Consider the following 14,000-nt stretch of genomic DNA (forward strand, 5'->3'; position numbering starts at 1 on the left):
AGGGGAAAGCTCACTTGCACTGCTTACACATTTATAACATAATACAATAGCCGTGTCTACACGTGCACGCTACTTCAAAGTAGCAGCACTAACTTTGAAATAGAGCCCGTCACAGCTACACGCACCGGGTGCTATTTCAAAGTTAACTTCGACATTAGGCGGCGAGACGTCGAAGTCGCTAACCCCATGAGGGGATAGGAATAGCGCCCTACTTCGACGTTCAACGTCGAAGTAGGGACCCATGTAGTCGTTGCGCGTCCCGCAACTTCGAAATAGCGGGGTCCGCCATGGCGGCCATCAGCTAAGGGGTTGAGAGATGCTCTCTCTCCAGCCCCTGCAGGGCTCTATGGTCACCGTGGGCAGCAGCCCTTAGCCCAGGGCTTCTGGCTGCTGCTGTGGCAGCTGGGGATCCATGCTGCAGGCACAGGGTCTGCAACCAGTTGTCGGCTCTGTGGATCTTGTGTTGTTTAGTGCAACTGTGTCTGGGAGGGGCCCTTTAAGGGAGCGGCTTGCTGTTGAGTCCGCCCTGTGACCCTGTCTGCAGCTGTGCCTGGCACCCTTATTTCGATGTGTGCTACTTTGGCGTGTAGACGTTCCCTCGCAGCGCCTATTTCGATGTGGTGCCGCGCAACGTCAAAGTTGAACATCGACGTTGCCAGCCCTGGAGGACATGTAGACGTTATTCATCGAAATAGTCTATTTCGATGTTGCTACATCGAAATAAGCTATTTCGATGTTGGCTTCACGTGTAGACATAGCCAATATGTCCAGAGGTGCTGAGGGTATGAACTGCTAAACCTAGAGGTATCAGGGCTCAGCCCTGGCATAAATTAAGCACTGGGACAGATTGGCTCCTCTGTTGGTGTATGAGCCATCAGACTCACTTCACTGGTGCACAAAGAGAAAACTCCCACATTCCCTGATCTTGGTAAAAGCAGTCATGTAGCACTTTAGACTAACAAAATAATTTATTAGGTGATGAGCTTTGTGGGGCAGATCCACTTCTTCAGATCTAGAGATAGTGCTGTACCGGAAATAGTAGTGGGTCTGCCCCAGGAGAGCTCATCACCTAATAAATTATTTTGTTAGTCTTTGAAGTGCTACATGACTGCTTTTTGTTTTGTGAAGATACAGACTAACACAGCAACCTCTCTGTTCCTAATCTTGGAGGATACCTCCAATTAAAAAGGGACACTACATTTTACATCCAGTGAAAACAGAAATTCTACTTTTGAGTGCTGTCTGCAGCAGAAACACAGAGCTCATTGACCTCTATGGTTACTGTCCCAGAAAGGGATGGAAAGCAAGGTGTCTGGTGACTATTACTGCAGTGAGGGAAGCACATCTGTCTCTTTTCAGATGAAGCCATTTCTGCCATTGCAGGCTCTTCTTTGTCCAGTTAGTGTTAATCCTGTCTCTGACTCATCTAAATGCATCATCCTCTTGCTGCTTACTCTACAAAAATTTTTTTCTCTGCTCTGTTGATACACTTGAGGTCCTCTCAGCTCCCTCCCTGAGGCTCAGAGGTGGTCAGGCCAAGCTAACAAAGCACATTACCAAAGAAAAAAGCTTCTGCCTACTTGCAGCCCCAGTCAGCCCCTTCTCAGTGACCAAGTGGAATGAATTCCCCATAGAAAATAAGGTTGGAATATGAAGGGTGGAGGAAGAACAGAGAAAGAAAAGCATCAGTATGTTTGGTGCCAACTGAGAGACAATCTTAAATTGCACTCCAGTGACACTCTTTATACTGGCTTGAACCACTTCTACTGACATCATAAGTCACTTTGCTTCTCATTCTTAAGGGTCATGTCACTCTGTTGGGTAGCCATAAAAGAGAAGCATTACTACTAAATATTTCAGTCCAGAGACATGGGAAAGCCACCAACCTTAAAGAACAAGCTATTATGAACTCAAATGCATAGTTTGGTGAATCAAGAGCCAGAAATCCTGATCCAAGCTACATCACTGGTAAACTGACTTTGATTTAACTTCTCTGAGTTTCCTCATCTGTGCAATGCTGTTACTCCAAAACACTCTTCTACTTCATGAAGACAGCATGGATTAATAATATAAGAATAAGGATGGTCATACCGAGTCAGACAAAAGTCCATCTATCTTGTCTTCCCATAGTGGTCAATGCCAACCACACCAGAGGAAAAGAACAGAATAGGTAACCATCAATTGATCCACCTGTTGCCCATTCCCAGTTTCTGACAAACAAGTCACTAGGGACATCATCCCCGTCTATCCTGGCCAATAGCCATTGAGGGGCCTTTCCTCAATGAATTTATCTAACTCCATTTTTTTTAACCCTGGGATAATCTTGGCCTTTACAACATATTCTGGCAGCATTCCTCAGGTTGATTATATGTTGTGTGACAAAATAATCCCTTTGGTTTGTTTTAACAGGCTGCCTATTACTATGTCAAGTATCGGAGGGGTAGCCGTGTTAGTCTGGATCTGTAACAGCAACGAAGGGTCCTGTGGCACCTTACAGACTAACAGAAAAGTTTTGAGCATGAGCCTTCGTGAGCACAGACTCACTTCATCAGATTAAGTGAGTCTGTGCTCACGAAGGCTCATGCTCAAAACTTTTCTGTTAGTCTGTAAGGTGCCAAAGGACCCTTCGTTGCCATTACTATGTCGTATACCACACAGCCATAATTTAGCTCTACTGCAGCACTTACATGGCGGGTGGCAGCTGAAATGGGCAGGAATCAGGGAAAATCACTCACAGTTGTTACCTCAGGGACAAAGGCAACTACAAAATTAAGCAAGCCCAGAATCTACGCTGTCCCTGTCTCAGAAGTGCAAGCCTCCTGGTTAATACCATATCTACTACCACCAAGGATCTGGCCCAATTAAAGTAGATTAGAAAGAAAACTGAGCACTAAAATAAGTTCATACCTGTATAAAGGGGATACATTTACAATAAGTAGGAAAAGGGAAAAATATTTAAATAATCAACAACAAACAGGCAGCATCCATAAAATGTTGTAACCCTGAACACAGTACTGGAATTATTAATCAGGCATAAAGCCTAGAACCCATAACATCCAAGTGCAAAAGTAAGAAAATGATAGTACAGACCCCAGACAATAAGGCAGTTTACATTACAATGTCGATGGAAGAGAAATACGATGTGAAGCCTGGGACCTCAACCACTGAGCTAACTGGAAACTCATCAGGAGGAATACCCGGGAGATCCCAGCGGAGAGATGAGTGACAACTGTCAAACCTATAATGGTAAGGTTTTGCTCTTTTCTTCACTACAGCACTACTGGAATCCCTCAGTGCTGGAAGCCTGGGCTGCCTCAGACGTCTTTCTTGGTCTCAGGTGGAATGAACAGAGAGACTGCTCTAGGACTCTGCCGACAGCTGGAACTCTCCGAGACTCAGCCTGCCCCTTGACTGACAGGTGCAGGGCCTTTTATCAACTCAGTGGTGTGGAAGTTCAGGTGGCTGACAGCTCTGAGTGTGCCACTTCTGAGGTAAAAGAATGCTCATGAGCTTGTGGTGGGGAAATCCAGTTGGAACCAGACTGACCCAGCTCTGCTGATGCTGGTTGTTATCAAGCACCTTTTAAAAAGGAATCTGCTTTTACAAAATGGAGTCTTTCAGAAACCATTTTATAACATAGCATTACCATTTACAAGATCACCCACAACATACTAATTAACAGTGAGGAAACTGACTTGTCAAGTCCGGTTTGCATACTTGGGTTTCTGTGTACCGCAGTGCTGTAGCTCAAGTCACCTACAGGGTTCAATTGCCACCACTTTGTGTCTGTGGAATATCTAGGGCAACAAGGCTCAAAGCTCACAGTAGGCAATCCCACCTGATGGCTACTAAAAGCGGATTTGAGCAGATGCTACTTAGCCTTCCCAGCAGACCAACATTTGGCATTCAATAAATGGGTCTGGTGTTGCACACACAATGTCTGCAGTATTCGCAGAGAATAAGCCACAATAAGTGTTCTCTCAGGCTCATCCATTTAGAAAGACACAATGTTCCAAGCTGTCTGAGTTTAAAGTTAAATTATTGAGACATCCCTTTCCCTACCCTGTCCTGTGTTCAATTATTTGTCCCAGTTTTCTATATACAATGGGATGACTAAGATTCCTTGTCTCCTTTTTTGCTACTTACTTATTGAGACTTATACTAACAAAATAAAAGAGCCCTCATCCCAGAAGCAAAGTGCCTTTGATATGCAAAAAATTCAACATATGCATAACAAACTTAGCAATCAACTCTCTCTGAGAGAAACTACTCTGGCATAATAAAACAACCAAACTTTTTTTGAGTATTCATTGGGCTCCCAATTCCCTACTCATCACTTGCCATCCTAAGGGTTTTTAATTCCAATTGTTGCCGACGAGGGTCAAGAGAAGAGGCAAGTTCCACAGATGTGGGGGTCCTAACAAGAAACACCAGCAGTCCTTTTTTCTTTCCTATTTTCCCAATTGAATTTCAGCTCAGATACCTGTTCTGGTCACAAATGTGGCCTTGTCTCATGCACAAAAATGTGTTATCTTAGTTATCCCAAGTCATATAGGGCCAAGTGTGATAAATGGACCTTAAAATCAGTCCAAAAACCAACAGGCAGCCAGTGTAGATAATAGAGCACAGGTTCTAAATGTTCAACAAAATTACTTGTGGAGTAACAACTGAGCTGTTGAATTTTTTCAAGTGCATTACATTCACTACTGGATCACCATTGTCCATATGTTTGTGACCAAGTCCAAACATTCTAACAGATTGGTGAGCCTTGATTTCCTTTTACAAATCCATGTTGATTCTTCCACAACAAATCATGTTTACCTATGTGTCTGATAGTTCTGTTTTTTACTATACTTTCAACTAGTTTGCAAGGTATTGAAGCTCGGTTTAATACTCTAATCACTACAGTTGCCTCTGGAACCTTTTTAAAAAAAAACTAATGTCATATTAGTTATCCTCCCATTGTCCAGTACAGAGGCAGATTTAAATGGTAGGTTACAGTAGTAATTCTGTAATTTCATGAGAGTTCCTTCAGAATTCTTAGGTGTACACCATCTGGAATTAGTGATTTATTACTGTTTATCAATTTGTTTTAAAACCAAATCTATTAACACCTCATTGAAGGATAGCTCCTTAGAGTTGTTACCTAAAAAGAATGATCCAGGTGTGGAAATCTCCCTCACATCCTCTTCAGGGAAGACTGTTGCAAAAAAAATAATTTATTTTCTCCACAGTGCCCGTCTCTACTTTGAGTGCTCCTTTATCGTCCAAAGTTTGCCAAACTAATGCAAAACACATTTTTCACCCATTTTATAACACTTTCACCATCATTGGATCTAATCAGGATGTTATAACTGAATTTTAATTCCTGCAAGAAATATTTAAGAAAAATATGATTTTTTCAAACATGTTAAGGAAACCTAGATGTAAAGCAGATTAAGAACTAACTTAACTAATTTAGAACTTGTCTATTTGAAGTTCATTTGTGGCACACTAGGGTTCCAATCTATCCCACACCAGCATTCCAAATGTTATGTAGCCGTGTAGACCCTGGTGATGCATCCTAGAAATTCCGTCAGGTACTTTATTGAGCCCAATTTGAAACAGGACCAGGTCAAAGCATGTTATGGAACTGTTGGTATGGACCTTGCAGATATGCATTAATAGTTGTTGCACAGCCCACTCCTGGGGGTTACATTTGTGGTAAATGCATTGTAACTATTCCTGTAAAGAATTCCTTAGTGAAAAGGGACCTTACTTTCAGGTTCAGCAGTATTTGTTTTGTTTCTTGTTAAATGAACTGTAAAACAGATCTGTCATGAAATTATGGCAGTTACTGTAAATATCTCTCAGAGAGCATGCAAGGGTGATAGACAACTTTCCTTGTATGAAAGAAAATATGTTGTGACCTCATTAGTTCTGTAAACTTAACCATATTTGGTAACGATTAGAAGGGCCCACACATTGCACAGTATTTACTGCACAGACCCATCTACTGGGATTTCCCCTCAGGCTCCAACTCCAATTGCTAGCTATAATACTTATTTCTGAGCATTTTAATAATTTTAAGATGCTAATATAATTAACCCTATTTGTTACCTAGTCTGCACAGCTATTATGAGGCAAAGAATTCAGTTTAAAAAATCCACAGAAAAAACACAGTGGTCTTAGAGTATGTCTACACTACAAAATTAGGTCGAATTTGTTAGGGTTGATTTTATAGCACCTGATTTTGTAAAGTTGAAGGTGCATGTCCACACTGGTACATAAAGTCAATGGAATATGTCCCCATTAGAATTGCCAGGTTTGACTTACTCAGCAATTCATTGTGTGTACCCATCCCACAGTTCCTGCTGCCCCATTGCATTGTGGGTTTCTGTCCTGGTGTGATGGGATTAAATTATGCCAGGGGTCATTGTGTGTGTGTCATCAGTACCCAATAGGGCACTTGTGTCCTCCCCCACCCTTTGGAAAGCAATGGCAGAAACGGTAGATGCTCCTTTTTTCATACCTATATGGATGCCATTACAAAGCTAACATGGAACCAGTACAACTTAAAACTGTTGTGGCAAGTATTATGAGCACCTCACGCATTGTGCTGAGGTACATGCAGAGCCCAAGCAGCCATCAGAGCAATTAAGACACTGGAGAAGAGGAATGGGGAGGTGCTGGCAGCACTTGATGCTTTGTACACTGTGGAGAGCCAGTTCCGGTGCCATGAAATGAGCTCAGACTGGTGGGACAGCATTGTTCTGCGGCTAGGGGACAATCAGCAGTGACTACAAAATTTCCAAATGCACATAGCCACTTTCAGGGAAATTTGCGAACTACTTTCCCTTGCTTGGAAGCACTGCAATACCTAAAATGAGACCTGCTCTGATAGTGCTGAAGCACGTGGCAATTGCTCTCTGGACGCTTGCAATGCCAGACAGATACCAGTCAGTGGGCAATCAGTTCAGAGTGGGCAAATCTACAGTAGGGGCTGCTGTGATCCAGGTAGCCAAGCCAATCAATATCCTGCTATGAAAGCCAGTGACTCTGGGAAACATGCAGCACATAGTGGACAGTTTTGCTGCAATGGGGTTATCTAACTGCAATGGGGCAACAGACTGAATGCACAGCCCCATCCTGACACTGGATCACCTTGCCAGAGTACATAAATCGCAAGAGGTACTACTCTGTGGTGTTGCATGCAGTGGTGGATCACAAAGGCCATCTGACTGACATCAATGTGGAATAGTTAGGAAAGGAAGATGATGAGCACATCTTTCAGAAATCTGGTCTGTAGAGAAAGCTGCAGAATGGGACTTTCTTCCCAGACCAGAAAATCACCCTGGGAGATGATGTGATGCCTGTAGTGATCCTGGGTGATCCAAATAGCTCATCCCTGAGCTCACGAAACCATACACAGGCAGCCTGGAGTGCAGTAAGGAGCAGTTCAACTACAAGGTGAGCAAGTGCACAACGATAATAGAATGTGCCTTTGGCCATTTAAAAGCCAGGTTCAGAAGTCTCCTGACGTCGGTAGACCTCAGTGAAAGCAAACATTCCCCTTATGGTAGCAGCCCACTGTCTGCTTCATAATTTATGTGAAAATAAGGGAGAAAATTTCATGCCAGGCTGGAGGGCAGATGCAGATCAGGTGGCCAGTACTTACGAACAGCCAGACACCAGGGCAACAAACAGAGCAGAGGGAGAGGCACTACTAATGAGAGACCTTGGAAAACAGCTTTAGGACTGACCAGACAGCAACATGACAGTCATGTTTGCTGCTCTTAAGGAGGTGCCCCCTGAATGTGTAAAGCCTGTAAACCTCCTCTCCTGCTCACAGAATCACAGAACACTAGAATTCAAAGGGACCTCAAGAGATCATCAAGTCCAGTTCCTGGCTCTCTTGGCAGGACCAAACACCACGTAGATCATCCCTGATAGGTGTCTGTCTAAGCTGCTCTTAAATATCTCCAGCAATGGAGATTCCACAACCTTCCTTGGTAACTTATTTCAGTGTTTAACCATCCTGACAGTTAGGAAGGTCTCCTGGTTAAGCCACAGCGGTCTTTTACCAGACTTTCTAGCTTTCCTATGCAGCAGTATAGTTTGCTTTTGGGCCCTTAATAATGCCCCTTTGAAAAACTGCCAACTCTCCTCAGTTGTTTTCCCCTCAGTCGTGCTTCCCATGGGACCTTACCTACCAGCTCTCTGAGTTTACCAACATTTGCTTTCCTCAAGTCCATTGTCTCTATTTGGCTGTTCTCTCTTTTACCCTTCCTTCGAATTGTGAACTCTGATTTCATGATCACTTTCACGCAAGCTGCCTTCCACTTTCAAATTCTCAATCAGTTCCTCCCTATTTGTTAAAATAAAATCTAGAACATTTTTCTCTGGTAGCTTTTTCAACCTTCTGAAATAAAAAGTTGTCTCCAATGCAGTCCAAGGACTTACTGGATAGTTTGTGCCACATTGTGTTAGTTTCCCATAATTTATCTGGATATTTGAAGTCCCCCATCACCACCAAATCCTGGGACCTGGATGATTTTGTTAGTTGTTTAAAAAAAGCCTCATCTACCTCTTCTACCTGGGTAGGTAGCCTGTAGTAGACTCCGAGCAAGCTATTCTGCCACGTAGGAAAGATAGAAAATATGGTAAAAAACCGCCTTGGCTTAAAACCAGGATATCTTGCATAATCCCTAAATAAAAAAAGGAATCATAAAAAATGGAAACTAGGACAAATTACAAATTTAGATACTGGCATAGAAGGTGCGCTTATTAAGTCTGCAGATGATACCAAGCTGGGAGGGGCTGCAACTGCTTTGGAGGATAGGGTGAAAATTCAAAATGATCTGGATAAATTGGATAAATGGTCTGAGGTAAACAGAATGAAGTTTAATAAGACAAATGCAAAGTGCTCCACTTAGGAAGGAACAATCAGTTTGACACATACAGAATGGGAAGCGACAGTCTAAGAAGGAGTATAGCAGAAAGGGACCTAGGGGTTATAGTGGACCACAAGTTAAATATGACTCAACAGCGTGATGCCATTGTAAAAAAAGCAAACAAGATTCTGGGATGCATTAAACAGGCGTGTTGTGAGCAAGACATGAAAAGTTATTCTTCTGTTCTACTCTGCGCTGATTAGGCCTCAGTTGGAGTAGTGTGTCCAGTTCTGAGCATCGCATTTCAAGAAAGATGTGGAGCAATTGGAGAGGGTCCAGAAAAGAACAGCAAGAATGGTCTAGAGAACATGACCTATGAGGGAAGGCTGAAAAAACTGGGCTTGTTTGGCTTGGAAACAGATTGAGGAAGGACATGATAGCAGTTTTCAGGTATCTAAAAGGGTGTCATAAGGAGGAGGGAGAAAACTTGTTCTTCTTGGCCTCTGAGAATAGAACAAGAAGCAAGGGGCTTAAACTGCAGCAAGGTTTAGGTTGGACATTAGGAAAAAGTTCTTAACTGTCAGGGTTGTCAAACATTGGAATAAATTGCCTAGGGAAGTTGTGGAATCTCCATCGCTGAAGATATTTAAGAACAGAACAGGTTAGATAAATGTCTATCATGGATGGTCTAGACAGTACTTGGTCGTGCCATGAGGGCAGGAACCTCTCAAGGGCCCTTCCAGTCCTAGTATTCTATGCTGGAATCTTCTAAGGTTATGACCGCTTTGCCTTTTGATATTTAAAGTAATACAAAAATACTCAAGAATAGTGCCTTTTATATGATGTTCAGAATAAAGTCACAAACAGGTATTATCAGCTTTTATTTTTATTGCAACATTTGCTGCGATGAGGGATGACGAATGCAAATTGACAAGTGCTCAGAAACCAAGATACTCAACGCTGCAGGGGAATAAACAGATTATATACTTGGGCCTACCCATTGCTATGGCCTAGAAGAGAAACAGTGTCTCAGCTGAAGTAAACTTTCATAATACTCTATACAATATACTTCCATTGATCCAAAACCCAAACAATCAAATATCCAAATCTCTTCCTTGTCCCTTATGTTTCTTATGCTGGGGGAAAAGGAAGGGATTCAAATTATATGGAATTTTGGACTACAGAGCAGAGACCCCAGGGGCCAGGAATTCGAAGAGTAAAAGTCCCTGGCTGCCAGAGAGGGCACCCTGCTGCTGATTGACTCCTACAGCAATACAGGAAGCCCTCTGCATCTTTGCTGTCATGGAAGTGTGAGATTTAGGGCCATGACAGCAGAGCTGCAGAGGTCTCTAAGTGCTGCTGCAGGGCCAATTATGCTAATCCCTACAGATACAAAGACTATAAATACTGGTGGGGCACAGTAGAGTCCTGGCCAAGGGTCTCTCTTGGGGCTCACAGAAATGAAGTGTTCCTGGCCCTCAAGCAGTGCCTGGAGCCCTCTGCACCCACGCTGTCATGGGACTCAGTGAATAGGGCACAGCAGAGATCCCAGGTAGGAATACGAGGAGGAAAAGTACAAATTCCTGGAGATAACAAAAGTCCCCCGCTCTTGAATGTCTCCTGCCTGTCCCTTTATGCTCTGAACTCCCAATTATCCAAATAACTTGGGCGCACAGATTTTGTCTGGATGATCAGGAATACATTGTGGTTAGAATGGGACTTTTAGCATAAAATAATTTTACAAACCTACTTTTTAGTTTGAAAAACTCCTTTGAATATATTTTATTGTGAAAGCTTGTTTTAGTAAGACCATGAGTTCCTCTGGTGACTGGGCTGGTGTTCAGGAAGTTGAACAACAGTGTCCCAAACCAGCTTCAAGAGTCAAATGGCACTTCCCTCACATGAGAGCTGCAGGTACAGATTTAAATGTGACTACAGTAAAATGTATCTTACCTCTGCCTTCCTAACATAAGTGCTAAGGGAGTAGAAGTCTTTGACTTACCCTATTGTCACATTCAGCTTGTTTACAAAACCAGCGAGAAGTCCTGTGGCATCTTACAGACTTAACTTTCTTTTGGAGCAAAAGCTTTTGTAGGCAAAAGCCTGCTTCATCAGATGCATGTAGTGGAGATTCCAGAGGCAGCTCTTAAATACATAGGCTCATGAAAAGAAGCGAGTACCAATCAAGAGGAAGGCCAGAGTTGATGAGGTCAAATCAGTCAGGGAAGATGTGGCCCTCTTCCAGCAGCTGATGTGGAGGTGATAACACCAAGACAGGAGAAACTACTTTTGTAGTTGGCCAGCCATACCCACTCTTTGTTCAATACTTGATTGATGGTGTCAAATTTGCAAATGAATTGCAACTCTGCAGTTTCTTTTTGGAGTCTGTTTTTGAAATTTTTTGTTGCAGAACTGCTACTTTTAAATCTGCTACTGAGTGTCCAGGGAGATTGAAGTGTTCTACAGGTTTTTAATATGTTACCATTCCTGATATTCAATTTATGTCCATTTATTCTTTTATGTAGAGACTGTCCAGTTTGGCCAATGTATATAGCACAGGGACATTGCTGGCACATAATGGCATATATTACAACAATAGATGTAAAGGTGAATGAGCCCCTGGATGGTGTGGCTAATGTGGGTAGGTTTTGTGATGGTGTTGCTGGTGTAGATACGTGGGCAGAGTTGGCACCAAGATTTATTGCACGGATGGGTTCCTGAGTCAGAGTTACTGCGGGGTGGTGTATAGTTGATAGTGAGAATTTGTTTCTGCTTGGAGGGCTGTCTGTAGGCGAGGACTGGTCTGCCTTCCAAGGTCTGTGACAGTGAGGGATCATTGTTCAGGATGGGCTGTAGCTCACTGATGATGTGCCGGAGAAGTTTCAGCAGGGGGCTGTAGGTAATGGCCAGTTGTGCTCTGTTATCTTCCTAGTTGGGTCTGTCTTGTAGCAGGTGGCTTCTGGGTACACATCTGGCTGTCAATTTGTTTCTCCACTTTCTTAGGTGGGTATTGTGTTTTAGGAAAGCTTGGTAAAGGTCTTGTAGGTGTTTGTCTATGTCTGAGGGATTGGAGAAAATGCAGTTGTACCTTACCACTTGGTTGTAGACAATGGATCATATAGTGTACTCTGGATGGAAGCTGGAAGCATATAAGTAAGTACAGCAGTTCTGGGCAAATTAGTTGAAACAATAGTAAAGAATAAAATTGTCAGGCACGTAGAACATGATACTTTGATGGGCAAAAGTCAACATGGTTTCTGCAGAGGAAAATCATGTCTTACTAATCTGTTAGAGTTCTTTGAAGGGGTTAACAAACATTCAGACAGGGGAGATCCAGTGGTTATAGTATACTTAGATTTCCAGAAAGCCTTTGACATGCTACCTCATCAAAGGCTCTTATGTAAATTAAGTTGTCATAGGATAAGAGGGAAGGTCCTTTCATGGATTGAGAACTGGTTAAAAAAGACAGGAAACAAAGGGTAGGCATAAATGGTAAATGTTCTGAACGGAGAGGGGTAACTAGTGGTGTCCCCCAAGGAACCAATTCTTAGGACCAACCCTGTTCAATTTATTCATAAATGATCTGGAGAACGGGGTGAGCAGTGAGGTGGCAAAGTGTCCAGATGACACTAAACTGTTCAAAATAGTCAAGACCAAGGCAGACTGAAGAACTTCAAAAAGAGCTCATCAAACTGAGTGATTGGGCAACAAAATGGCAAATGAAACTTAAGGTGGATAAGTGTAAGGTAATGCACACTGGAAAAAATAACCACAGCTATACTTACAATGTGATGGGGGCTAATTTAGCTGTAACTAATCAGGAAAGAGATCTTGGAGTTATTGTGGATAGTTCCTTGAAAACATCCACGCAGTGTGCAGAGGCAGTCAAAAAGGCAAATAGGATGTTAGGCATTATTAAAAAAGGGATGAAAATAAGACAAGGAGTATCCTCCTGCCCCTATATAAATCTATGGTATGCCCACATCTTGAATACTGTGCACAGATGTGGTCTCCTCACCTAAAAAAAAAAAGCTATCCTGGCACTGGAAAAGGTTCAGAAAAGGGCAACTAAAATGATTAGGGGCTTGGAACAGGACCCACCTGAGGAGAGGCTAAAAAGATTGGGACTTTTCAGTTTAGAAAAGAGGAGACTGAGGGGGGACATGATACAGGTATATAAAATTATGACAGGTGTGGAGAGGGTGAATAAGGAGAAGTTATTTACTTGTGCCCATAATACAAGAACTAGAGGACACCAAAAGAAATTAATGGGTACCAGGTTTAAAACTAATAAAAGAAAGTTCTTCTTCACTCAACACATAGTTAATCTGTGGAACTCCTTGCCAGAGGAGACTGTGAAGGCTAGGACTATAACAGAATTTAAGAAAGAGCTAGATAAATTCATGGAGGTTAGGTCCATAAAAGGCTATTAGCCAAGGGGTAGGAATGGTGTCCCTGGCCTTTGATTATCAGAGGCTGGAGATGGATGGCAGAAGACAAAACACTTGATCGTTGTCTTCGGTCCACCCCCTCTGGGGCACCTGGCACTGCCCACTGTCAGCAGAGAGGCTACTGGGCTGGATAGACCTTTGGTCTGACCCAGTATGGCCATTCTCTTGGTGTGGACTGGTTAGGCTGAGGTTGATGTGGGGAAGGAAACTGCTGAAGTCATGGTGTAACTCTTCAAGAGCCTTCTTCCTATGGGTTCAGATGAAGATGATGTCATCAGTTTAGCACAAGTAGAGGAGGGGCGCTAGGGGACGAGCACTGAAGAAGTGTTGTTCCAGGTCAGCCATAAAAATGTTGGGTCATGTGGGTGCCCATAGTGGTGCCACTGATTTGAAGGTATAACTCATCATCAAAGCTGAAACAGTTGTTGGTAAAGACAAAGTTGAAAAGCTCTGCCACCAGTTGTGCCTTCACATCAATCAGGGATACTGTTCCTAACAGCCTGAAGGTCCTCTACATCCACAGTGGCCAGGATGGTGTTCTCAGGAAGGCCACCAATGTACTGTAGTTTCCTCAGGAAGTCAGTGGTGTCTTGAAAATAGCTGAAAGTGCTGGTAGCATAGATTTTGAGTAGAAAGTCCACATATCCAGACAATCCTGTGGTGAGGGTGCCAATGC

The sequence above is a fragment of the Carettochelys insculpta genome, chromosome 3, assembly GCF_033958435.1.
Source record: "Carettochelys insculpta isolate YL-2023 chromosome 3, ASM3395843v1, whole genome shotgun sequence".
Classification (NCBI taxonomy): Eukaryota; Metazoa; Chordata; order Testudines; family Carettochelyidae; genus Carettochelys; species Carettochelys insculpta.